Raw genomic sequence first — 12,087 nt, 5'->3', positions numbered from 1 at the left:
TAGGGTTCTATAGGGCTCTGGTCTAAAGTAGTGCACTATATAGGGAATAGGGTTCCATAGGGCTCTGGTCTAAAGTAGTGCCCTATATAGGGAATAGGGTTCCATAGGGCTCTGGTCTAAAGTAGTCCACTATATAGGGAATAGGGTTCCATAGGGCTCTGATCTAAAGTAGTGCACTCTATAGGGAATAGGGTTCCATAGGGCTCTGGTCTAAAGTAGTGCACTATATAGGGAATAGGGTTCTATAGGGCTCTGGTCTAAAGTAGTGCACTCTATAGGGAATAGGGTTCTATAGGGCTCTGATCTAAAGTAATGCACTATATAGGGAATAGGGTTCTATTGGGCTCTGATCTAAAGTCGTGCACTCTATAGGGAATAGGGTTCCATAGGGCTCTGGTCTAAAGTAGTGCACTATATAGGGAATAGGGTTCTATAGGGCTCTGGTCTAAAGTAGTGCACTATATAGGGAATAGGGTTCTATAGGGCTCTGGTCTAAAGTAGTGCACAATATAGGGAATAGGGTTCTATAGGGCTCTGGTCTAAAGTAGTGCACAATATAGGGAATAGGGTTCCATAGGGCTCTGGTCTAAAGTAGTGCACTATATAGGGAATAGGGTTCTATAGGGCTCTGGTCTAAAGTAGTGCACAATATAGGGAATAGGGTTCTATAGGGCTCTGGTCTAAAGTAGTGCACAATATAGGGAATAGGGTTCCATAGGGCTCTGGTCTAAAGTAGTGCACTATATAGGGAATAGGGTTCCATAGGGCTCTGGTCTAAAGTAGTGCACTATATATATAGGGGATAGGGTGCCATTCGGTTTCAGACATAATACAGTGCAACAATAATAAAAAAAACGATTGTAACACAAATATAGATATTTAACCTCAGGGGCTAAAAATGGGTTGAGTACACTTGGGTTGATTTTTCCCATCTCGTTATGTATTTCTGCTGTATGCTTATACGCTACTGAAGCCCAGTTAGAAGAGCCATTCATGTGGAAGGAGTGGGAGTATCGGAGTAGATTGCCTACTGATTTGTTGATGTGAGACTAAGGGCATTCCACCATTGAAGTAGATATAATTTAGTGAATTGGTTATTACCTATATATAGATATATTTATACACAGTATATTTTCAATCTCAAGTTTAACACCCACAGTGTTAAAATCAGTGTTAAAATCAACACCACCGTAGTGTACATATCAAACCACCTCAAGGAGTGTACTATACGAATTCCCTATTGTGTTGTGAATTGAACCAAAGTCCTGTTATCCATGCCATGACATTTATTCATTACTGTTCATCTTCAAATGTTGGCTAAGGGTCTGACTCTCAATCGGCATTTGTAGTGGGATACATTTCAAATACACAAACGCAATATATAGTATGTCTGTCTGTTAAAGGCCTATACTGTTTCTGGACACTATTACCTGGAAAACCTACTATATTTTGAAAAAATACATTAAAAAAAACATTCAAATCTACAAATACAACAAAATTCTACTCCAAAACATCCAGACGATGACCACTTAACTCTCATCCATCTCCCAGGACGATGACCTCTTAACTCTCATCCATCTCCCAGGACGATGACCTCTTAACTCTCATCCATCTCCCAGGACGATGACCTCTTAACTCTCATCCATCTCCCAGGACGATGACCTCTTAACTCTCATCCATCTCCCAGGACGATGACCTCTTAACTCTCATCCATCTCCCAGGACGATGACCTCTTAACTCTCATCCATCTCCCAGGACGATGACCTCTTAACTCTCATCCATCTCCCAGGACGATGACCTCTTAACTCTCATCCATCTCCCAGGACGATGACCTCTTAACTCTCATCCATCTCCCAGGACGATGACCTCTTAACTCTCATCCATCTCCCAGGACGATGACCTCTTAACTCTCATCCATCTCCCAGGACGATGACCTCTTAACTCTCATCCATCTCCCAGGACGATGACCTCTTAACTCTCATCCATCTCCCAGGACGATGACCTCTTAACTCTCATCCATCTCCCAGGACGATGACCTCTTAACTCTCATCCATCTCCCAGGACGATGACCTCTTAACTCTCATCCATCTCCCAGGACGATGACCTCTTAACTCTCATCCATCTCCCAGGACGATGACCTTTTAACTCTCATCCATCTCCCAGGACGATGACCTTTTAACTCTCATCCATCTCCCAGGACGATGACCTTTTAACTCTCATCCATCTCCCAGGACGATGACCTTTTAACTCTCATCCATCTCCAGGACGATGACCTCTTAACTCTCATCCATCTCCCAGGACGATGACCTTTTAACTCTCATCCATCTCCAGGACGATGACCTTTTAACTCTCATCCATCTCCCAGGACGATGACCTCTTAACTCTCATCCATCTCCCAGGACGATGATGTTTACACTATAACATAACCCTTTGTGACAGTTTTTGGGGTTTTTCCATTTATGTTTTGAGGTTGGACTTTAACACGTATAGCTCGTTAGCACATAGGGCGTCACCGGTACATGTATATAATATGACCTGGTTGGTCATGGTACATGTATATAATATGACCTGGTTGGTCCTGGTACATGTATATAATATGACCTAATGGTTGGTCCTGGTACATGTATATAATATGACCTGGTTGGTCCTGGTACATGTATATAATATGACCTGGTTGGTCCTGGTACATGTATATAATATGACCTAATGGTTGGTCCTGGTACATGTATATAATATGACCTGGTTGGTCCTGGTACATGTATATAATATGACCTAATGGTTGGTCCTGGTACATGTATATAATATGACCTAATGGTTGGTCCTGGTACATGTATATAATATGACCTGGTTGGTCCTGGTACATGTATATGATATGACCTGGTTGGTCCTGGTACATGTATATAATATGACCTAATGGTTGGTCCTGGTACATGTATATAATATGACCTGGTTGGTCCTGGTACATGTATATAATATGACCTGGTTGGTCCTGGTACATGTATATAATATGACCTGGTTGGTCCTGGTACATGTATATAATATGACCTGGTTGGTCCTGGTACATGTATATAATATGACCTAATGGTTGGTCCATGTATATAATATGACCTAATGGTTGGTCCTGGTACATGTATATAATATGACCTGGTTGGTCCTGGTACATGTATATAATATGACCTGGTTGGTCCTGGTACATGTATATAATATGACCTGGTTGGTCCTGGTACATGTATATAATATGACCTAATGGTTGGTCCATGTATATAATATGACCTAATGGTTGGTCCTGGTACATGTATATAATATGACCTGGTTGGTCCTGGTACATGTATATAATATGACCTGGTTGGTCCTGGTACATGTATATAATATGACCTGGTTGGTCCTGGTACATGTATATAATATGACCTGGTTGGTCCTATCGCACTGGAGAGATGCTCTCAAACATGTACGTACCTAATATTTAGTCCTAGTATCCTTATGCTGTTTAGTCCTAGTATCTGTATACCCCATGACCTTAACATAATTATTAAATGGGTGGTTCGAGCCCTGAATGCTGATTGGCTTACAGCCGTGGTATATCACTGGTATCACAAAACATTTATTTTTACTGCTCTAATTACGTTGGTAACCAGTTTATAATAGCAATACAGCACCTCAGGGGTTTGTGATATATGGCCAATATACCACAGCTAAGGGCTGTGTCTAGGCACTCCGCGTTGTGTCGTGCATAAGAACAGCTCTTAGCCGTGGTATATTGACACTATACCACACCTTCACAGGCCTTATTACTTAAATGTCAGTGGTGGCCCAAGGGATAATGTGGTTTTTAAGAGAGTATGAATCAGACCTCTGGGCGGTAGGGAAGAGATGATGTCAGAATCAGACCTCTGGGCGGTAGGGAAGAGATGATGTCAGGAATCAGGCCTCTGGGCGGTAGGGAAGAGATGATGTCAGGAATCAGACCTCTGGGCGGTAGGGAAGAGATGATGTCAGAATCAGACCTCTGGGCGGTAGGGAAGAGATGATGTCAGAATCAGGCCTCTGGGCAGTGAGGAAGAGATGATGTCAGAATCAGGCCTCTGGGCGGTAGGGGAGAGATGATGTCAGAATCAGACCTCTGGGCGGTGAGGAAGAGATGATGTCAGAATCAGGCCTCTGGGCGGTAGGGGAGAGATGATGTCAGAATCAGACCTCTGGGCGGTGAGGAAGAGATGATGTCAGAATCAGACCTCTGGGCGGTGAGGAAGAGATGATGTCAGAATCAGACCTATGGGCGGTAGGGGAGAGATGATGTCAGAATCAGACCTCTGGGCGGTAGGGAAGAGATGATGTCAGAATCAGACCTCTGGGCGGTAGGGAAGAGATGATGTCAGAATCAGACCTCTGGGCGGTAGGGAAGAGATGATGTCAGAATCAGACCTCTGGGCGGTGAGGAAGAGATGATGTCAGAATCAGACCTCTGGGCGGTGAGGAAGAGATGATGTCAGAATCAGACCTCTGGGCGGTGAGGAAGAGATGATGTCAGAATCAACTGCATAACGTTATCCAGCACACGTTTCACTACGAAGAGCACAGACACAATTTTTCAATTCTAACTAAACTTGTAGGCTATTATAACCAATCCCATCAGGTGTACATTAGACATGATATCCTTAACCTTATTACAACAACTTTGTCCTCATTATCAGTCACTAGAGTTATCCTCATTATCAGTCACTATAGTTGTCCTCATTATCAGTCACTAGAGTTATCCTCATTATCAGTCACTATAGTCATCCTTATTATCAGTCACTAGAGTTATCCTCATTATCAGTCACTATAGTCATCCTTATTATCAGTCACTGGAGTTATCCTCATTATCAGTCACTATAGTTATCCTTATTATCAGTCACTAGAGTTATCCTCATTATCAGTCACTATAGTCATCCTTATTATCAGTCACTATAGTCATCCTCATTATCAGTCACTGGAGTTATCCTCATTATCAGTCACTGGAGTTATCCTCATTATCAGTCACTAGAGTTATCCTCATTATCAGTCACTGGAGTTAGCCTCATTATCAGTCACTGGAGTTATCCTTGTTATCAATAAGACAGGCAGAGAGCATAGCGGACATGGTAGCTGGGTAGTTCCCTTGGTAACAGTCATAGTGACATAGTTGTACAGAGGTCAATACATAAGCTACACTACTGCTGAGAGGCAGGATGCCATGTGCTTTTGGTTTGCTTTTATTTTGTTGATATTGGTATATATATATATATAATTTAAAAAAAAATGTAAGTACACATGGGACAAAAGAACCAAGACTGAACATGTCCCCTCCCACATCCCGTAGTTAGATTAGTGGTTTACAATAGCAGTCTCACTGAGTCACACCCTGATGAAAGAGTTATGTTTCTTTCACTAGCCTCATGCATAGGTGCTACAGATATTTCCCTGTTTCTAACGTCCATGAATGATAGCAGTCACTGTTGTCTGTTTAAATAATGAGAAGCTATTATCTTCTTGGCTATTGTTAATCCAGCTAGCCAAATACATTGCTGCTTGTGATACCAGTCCAAAGTAGAGTCATCATTTAACTGTAAAATAGATGATGGGAAAAAAAAGGTATATTTCTACAAAATATATCAGAGAGGACAGAATAAAACACATCTCCAGAAACGTAAAACGTATTCGCAAACCATATAAAAACAAAATGTGATGGAGCCCCTTGAAGGAACAGGGAGCAATTTGGGGATTTTCTAGATGTCGTCCTGAATAGTTTGGGGATTTTCTAGATGTCGTCCTGAATAGTTTGGGGATTTTCTAGATGTCGTCCTGAATAGTTTGGGGATTTTCTAGATGTCGTCCTGAATAGTTTGGGGATTTTCTAGATGTCGTCCTGAATAGTTTGGGGATTTTCTAGATGTCGTCCTGAATAGTTTGGGGATTTTCTAGATGTCGTCCTGAATAGTTTGGGGATTTTCTAGATGTCGTCCTGAATAGTTTGGGGATTTTCTAGATGTCGTCCTGAATAGTTTGGTGATTTTCTAGATGTCGTCCTGAATAGTTTGGGGATTTTCTAGATGTCGTCCTGAATAGTTTGGGGATTTTCTAGATGTCGTCCTGAATAGTTTGGGGATTTTCTAGATGTCGTCCTGAATAGTTTGGGGATTTTCTAGATGTCGTCCTGAATGGTTTGGGGATTTTCTAGATGTCGTCCTGAATAGTTTGGGGATTTTCTAGATGTCGTCCTGAATAGTTTGGGGATTTTCTAGATGTCGTCCTGAAAGGTTTGGGGATTTTCTAGATGTCGTCCTGAATAGTTTGGGGATTTTCTAGATGTCGTCCTGAATAGTTTGGGGATTTTCTAGATGTCGTCCTGAATAGTTTGGGGATTTTCTAGATGTCGTCCTGAAAGGTTTGTCTGTTGTGCCGGAAGTTCTATGGGAAAATGATAATGTATCATAGGGTGTGGTTTAGCTTTGTAAAAACATGTTACACTCATGATTTTGCAGGCACAGCCAAGGCCCATTGATGACGTCATAGACAGACTGAGTGTGTAGTCACTGGCAACAGAACCTGCCCACACGGTCCTGTTACAGTACACCTACAGCCATTTGGTTTATTGCGGCTCATTAGTGGAGAACTCTATAAGGTTCCACTGCCATCACCAGAGGTACAGTAAGCCATTTAAAGAGAACTCAGTCACAGCTGATACAGACACTGTCACTATTGCACATTCTAGCTGGCCTGTGAGAGAAGTAGTTTGGAAAAACCAGACATTTTCAAGTTGTTACAAAGACATCTCAGTAATATGTGGTAGGGGGCTCCTGAGTGGCGCAGCGGTCTAAGGCACTGCATCTCAGCGCAAGAGGTGCCACTATAGTACCTGGTTCGAATCCAGGCTGTATCACATCCGGCCGTGATTTGGAATCCCGTAGGGCGGCGCACCATTGGCCCAGCGTCGTCCGGGTTTGGCCCGGGGTAAGCCGTCAGTGTAAATAAGAATTTGTTCCTAACTGACTTGCCTAGTTAAATAAATGTTAAATAAAATAAGGTAAAGATTACCTTTTTTTTTAACAGGCACCTATTCATATAACAACACTCGCTCTGAACAGATGGCATCATGTTAGAATCGGAGTTATTCAAACATTTTACTCCAGTGGGTTAAATCAGGGTCACACAGAGTTCCCTTAAACAACTTTATTGTATAACAAATGTATCCGTCGTGTGTTTAAAAATAAAGAAGACATCTGTACCATGTCAGATATAGAGTTGACATGTATTGCATCCCAATATTACACTTTATAAACATCACAGAAGACTGAAATATAACAAAACTGTTTGACATAGAAACAACTGGGTTTCTGCACGTTTTTATTAATTATGAAATGATGAAAAATATAACATTCCACCCATGAGGCCACTAGAAGGCAATTTGGTAATTTGACTGCAGGAAAGGGGTACATTAATTGTTAATATGTTAGCCTCTTCATCAGCCTCTTTATCAAACATTCTGCTCTAGTTATGTGTCTCTTCTCCTTTAGTGTTTGTGAGGCTTGGAACCAACCAGGCCGTCCCACTGGCTCAGTGCCTCTCTCTCTCTCTCTGTCTCTGTCTCCTCTCCTCCCCCTCTCTCTCTGTCTCTCTCTCCTCTCCTCCCCCTCTCTCTCTGTCTCTGTCTCCTCTCCTCCCCCTCTCTCTCTGTCTCTCTCTCCTCTCCTCCCCCTCTCTCTCTGTCTCTGTCTCCTCTCCTCCCCCTCTCTCTCTGTCTCTCTCTCCTCTACTCCTCTCTCTCTCTCTCTCTCCTCTCTCTCTCTCCTCTCTCTACCCACCTAGAGATGAGTCAGTCTCCCACACGCCTCTCCACTCACCAGGCTGCTCCACCAATCTACCAATCACAGGAAGTGGTGCTGCCGTAGTCACCGGGACGTCTGCGTCAGAGAGAGGGTTGGAGATGGAAGAGAAGAGCTCATGAAATGCAGACAGCCCCCTTCCTTCCTCCCTCCTCTCTTTTCCAGTCTCCTGCCTGATCACTGACACACTTCCTGGGGAGAAGGGAGGAGAGGGGAGGGAGGAAGGAAGGAAGGAGGGGGTGGGTGGAGAAGGGGCAAGGAGTGAGGAAGGTAGGAAGAGAATGGATAAGTAATTACAGCACAGTCCAGACACTACTGTAATGTATCTTGATGAAGTTATACTGTGACTCACTACTGTAATGTCTCTTGATGACGTTATATTGGTTGGGGTGTAAAAACTACAAAACATGGACTATAACTATTGCCACCAATTATTTGAAACAACAACTGTTATTCCGACTTTGCCCTGCAGTGTTTTTCTCCATTATTTCCTGCTAGAATGAATGGGTTCAGAGACGGTACTGTACATAACGATACCAGAATGAATGGGTTCAGAGACGGTACTGTACATAACGATACCAGAATGAATGGGTTCAGAGACGGTACTATAATGATACCAGAATGAATGGGTTCAGAGACGGTACTGTACATAACGATACCAGAATGAATGGGTTCAGAGACGGTACTGTACATAACGATACCAGAATGAATGGGTTCAGAGACGGTACCGTACATAATGATACCAGAATGAATGGGTTCAGAGACGGTACTGTACATAACGATACCAGAATGAATGGGTTCAGAGACGGTACTGTACATAATGATACCAGAATGAATGGGTTCAGAGACGGTACCGTACATAATGATACCAGAATGAATGGGTTCAGAGACGGTACCGTACATAACGATACCAGAATGAATGGGTTCAGAGACGGTACCGTACATAACGATACCAGAATGAATGGGTTCAGAGACGGTACTATAATGATACCAGAATGAATGGGTTCAGAGACGGTACCGTACATAATGATACCAGAATGAATGGGTTCAGAGACGGTACTATAATGATACCAGAATGAATGGGTTCAGAGACGGTACTGTACATAACGATACCAGAATGAATGGGTTCAGAGACGGTACTGTACATAACGATACCAGAATGAATGGGTTCAGAGACGGTACTGTACATAACGATACCAGAATGAATGGGTTCAGAGACGGTACTGTACATAATGATACCAGAATGAATGGGTTCAGAGACGGTACTGTACATAACGATACCAAAATGAATGGGTTCAGAGACTGTACCGTACATTTTAACGCTAATGAGACTCTCTCACGCCTGCAGCATTTCTTAGGATCTTACACTGTACGAAACAATACCAAAATCCCAGCGTCCCTGGCAGCTGTGTGATCTTGCCCCGTACCAAACTGATACATAGAACAGAGGCTGAGAGCTAGGTGGCATTGTGATTATGTTAATGAAAACAGCGTTTTGTGTTTACACTGTGGTAATACAAACCTTTCTGTAGTGGTGGTGCAACACAGTGGTTAATGTAACAATGGACTCTTCACTTGTGTCCGCTTCATTGCGTTGTTGTTTGAGGAGACAGCACGAGGCGGCTGCATGAGTTTCCAGTCAATAAGCAATTGACCCCCAACCACTGTATGATTTAATCACCATGAAAACCACTGCTGTGGATAATTCATTATTATGCTAAATTTAATTCAGAGAGGGGGAGGGGGACAGGCAGAGGGGAAGAAAGGGAGAGGGGGAGGCAGAAGGGGAAGAGGGGGAGGCAGAAGGGGAAGGGGGGGGGAGAGGGGGAGGGGGAGGCAGAAGGGGAAGAGGGGGAGGCAGAAGGGGAAGGGGGGGGAGAGGGGGAGGGGGGCATGCAGAGGGGAAGGCAGGGAGAGGGGGAGGCAGAAGGGGGAGAGGGGGAGGCAGGGGAGAGGGGGAGGGGGAGGGGGAGGCAGAAGGGGAAGGGGGAAGGGAAGAGGGGGAGGCAGAAGGGGTAAGAGGGAGGCAGAAGGGGAAGGGGGAGGAAGGGGAGAGGGGGAGGGGGAGGCAGAAGGGGGAGGGAAGAGGGGGAGGCAGAAGGGGTAAGAGGGAGGCAGAAGGGGAAGGGGGAGGGGGAAGGGGAGAGGGGGAGGCAGAGGGGAAAAGGGGGAGGAAGGGGAGAGGGGGAGGCAGAGGTAAAGTGGGAGGCAGAGGGGGAAGGGGGAGGGGAGAGGGGGAGGCATGGGAGAGGGGGAGGTTGTTGAGGGAAACAGACCCTTGAGGAACTCTGAAACTTAGATTTATCTGAGGAATTTCAATCCACAGAAACAAATTGATGCCTGTAGCCAGCTACATTTTGATCCAGCACTTAGAATACAGTGTTGCAATAAATAATAATTTGTCATGGTTGGAAACAAGAAGCCTCTGCTAATACTACAACAGAAGAGCAGAATAAAGGTGCAGGGATTTACAATCGGAGAGAACAAGACGTTTCTACTGTAATAAGACGTTTCTACTGTAATAAGACGTTTTTACTGTAATAAGACATTTTTACTGTAATAAGACCTTTCTACTGTAATAAGACTTTTGTACTGTAATAAGACGTTTCACTGTAATACAACTTTTCTACTGTAATAAGACGTTTCTACTGTAATAAGACGTTTCTACGGTAATAAGACGTTTCTACTGTAATAAGACGTTTTTACTGTAATAAGACCTTTCTACTGTAATAAGACTTTTCTACTGTAATAAGACGTTTCACTGTAATACAACTTTTCTACTGTAATAAGACGTTTCTACTGTAATAAGACGTTTCTACTGTAATAAGACTTTTCTACTGTAATAAGACGTTTCACTGTAATACAACTTTTCTACTGTAATAAGACGTTTCTACTGTAATAAGACGTTTCTACTGTAATATGACGTTTCTACTGTAATAAGACGTTTCTACTGTAATAAGACATTTTTACTGTAATAAGACCTTTCTACTGTAATAAGACTTTTCTACTGTAATAAGACGTTTCACTGTAATACAACTTTTCTACTGTAATAACACGTTTCACTGTAATACAACTTTTCTACTGTAATAAGACGTTTCTACTGTAATAAGACGTAAGACGACAAGACGAGATAATCTCCTGTCAGCACAGCATGACACCGCGGTGAGGTATTCAGGCTGAGGAGAGCGTGTGTTTAAGACATGGACCTGATCCACGCTCCACGGTGAGATCTGTTTCCATGCCAGGCGGAGTGATATGTGGTTAGTCCTGTAGATCCTGGAGAGGCTGTTTCCATCCCAGGCGGAGTGATATGTGAGCAGCCCAGTTGTGGATGTTGAATAACTAACTACAGTGTTTGCAGGCCCAGAAGGGAGGTACGTCTCATGTCTATTGCCAGGTTGTGTTTTTTTGTGCGTAAAGGGTGCACGCCCGTGTGCATGTGTGTGTGTGTGTGTGTGTAGTGTGTGTGTGTGTGTGTGTAGTGTGTGTGTGTGTGTGTGTGTGTGTGTGTGTGTGTGTGTGTGTGTGTGTGTGTGTGTGTAGTGTGAAAGAGTTGAAAGGAAAAAACTCAGCAACCCCTAAGATCTCTGGAGAGGCACAACATTGGCAGGTCCAAGACTGGGGCTTTGGTCTACTATGATTAGTAAGAGCAGGCTGGAAACAGAGAGGTTATTCACCACCTTTCTAGAGGGCTGAGGCGAGATTTAATGTTTGACGCATGCAGGGCTGGAGTGTAGGGTGCGGACTGCAGACTGACAGAGGGAGAGGGAGATGGGGGAGACATGGCTGGAGTATATGTAGAGTAGGGTGCAGACTGACAGAGGGAGAGGGAGATGGGGGAAACAGGGATGGCACCATATTTAAAGAGAGCAACATATTTAATGGGAACAGAGTTGGCCAAGAAATCTGACAGTTGAGGATGGAGTTGGCCAAGAAATCTGACAGTTTGGAATGGAGTTGGCCATGAGATCTGACAGTTTGGAACAGAGTTGGCCATGAAATCGGACAGTTGGAAATGGGTTTGGCCATGAGATCTGACAGTTTGGAACAGAGTTGGCCATGAAATCGGACAGTTGGGAATGGGTTTGGCCAAGAAATCTGACAGTTGGGAATGGGTTTGGCCAAGAAATCGGACAGTTGGAAATGGAGTTGGCCATGAAATCTGACAGTTGGGAACGGAGTTGGCCATGAAATCTGACAGTTGGGAACGGAGTTGGCCATGAAATCGGACAGTTGGGAATGGAGT

The sequence above is a fragment of the Salmo salar genome, chromosome 13 (genome assembly GCF_965601325.2).
Source record: "Salmo salar chromosome 13, fSalSal1, whole genome shotgun sequence".
Classification (NCBI taxonomy): Eukaryota; Metazoa; Chordata; class Actinopteri; order Salmoniformes; family Salmonidae; genus Salmo; species Salmo salar.
Note: the sequence above shows the minus strand (reverse complement) of the source record.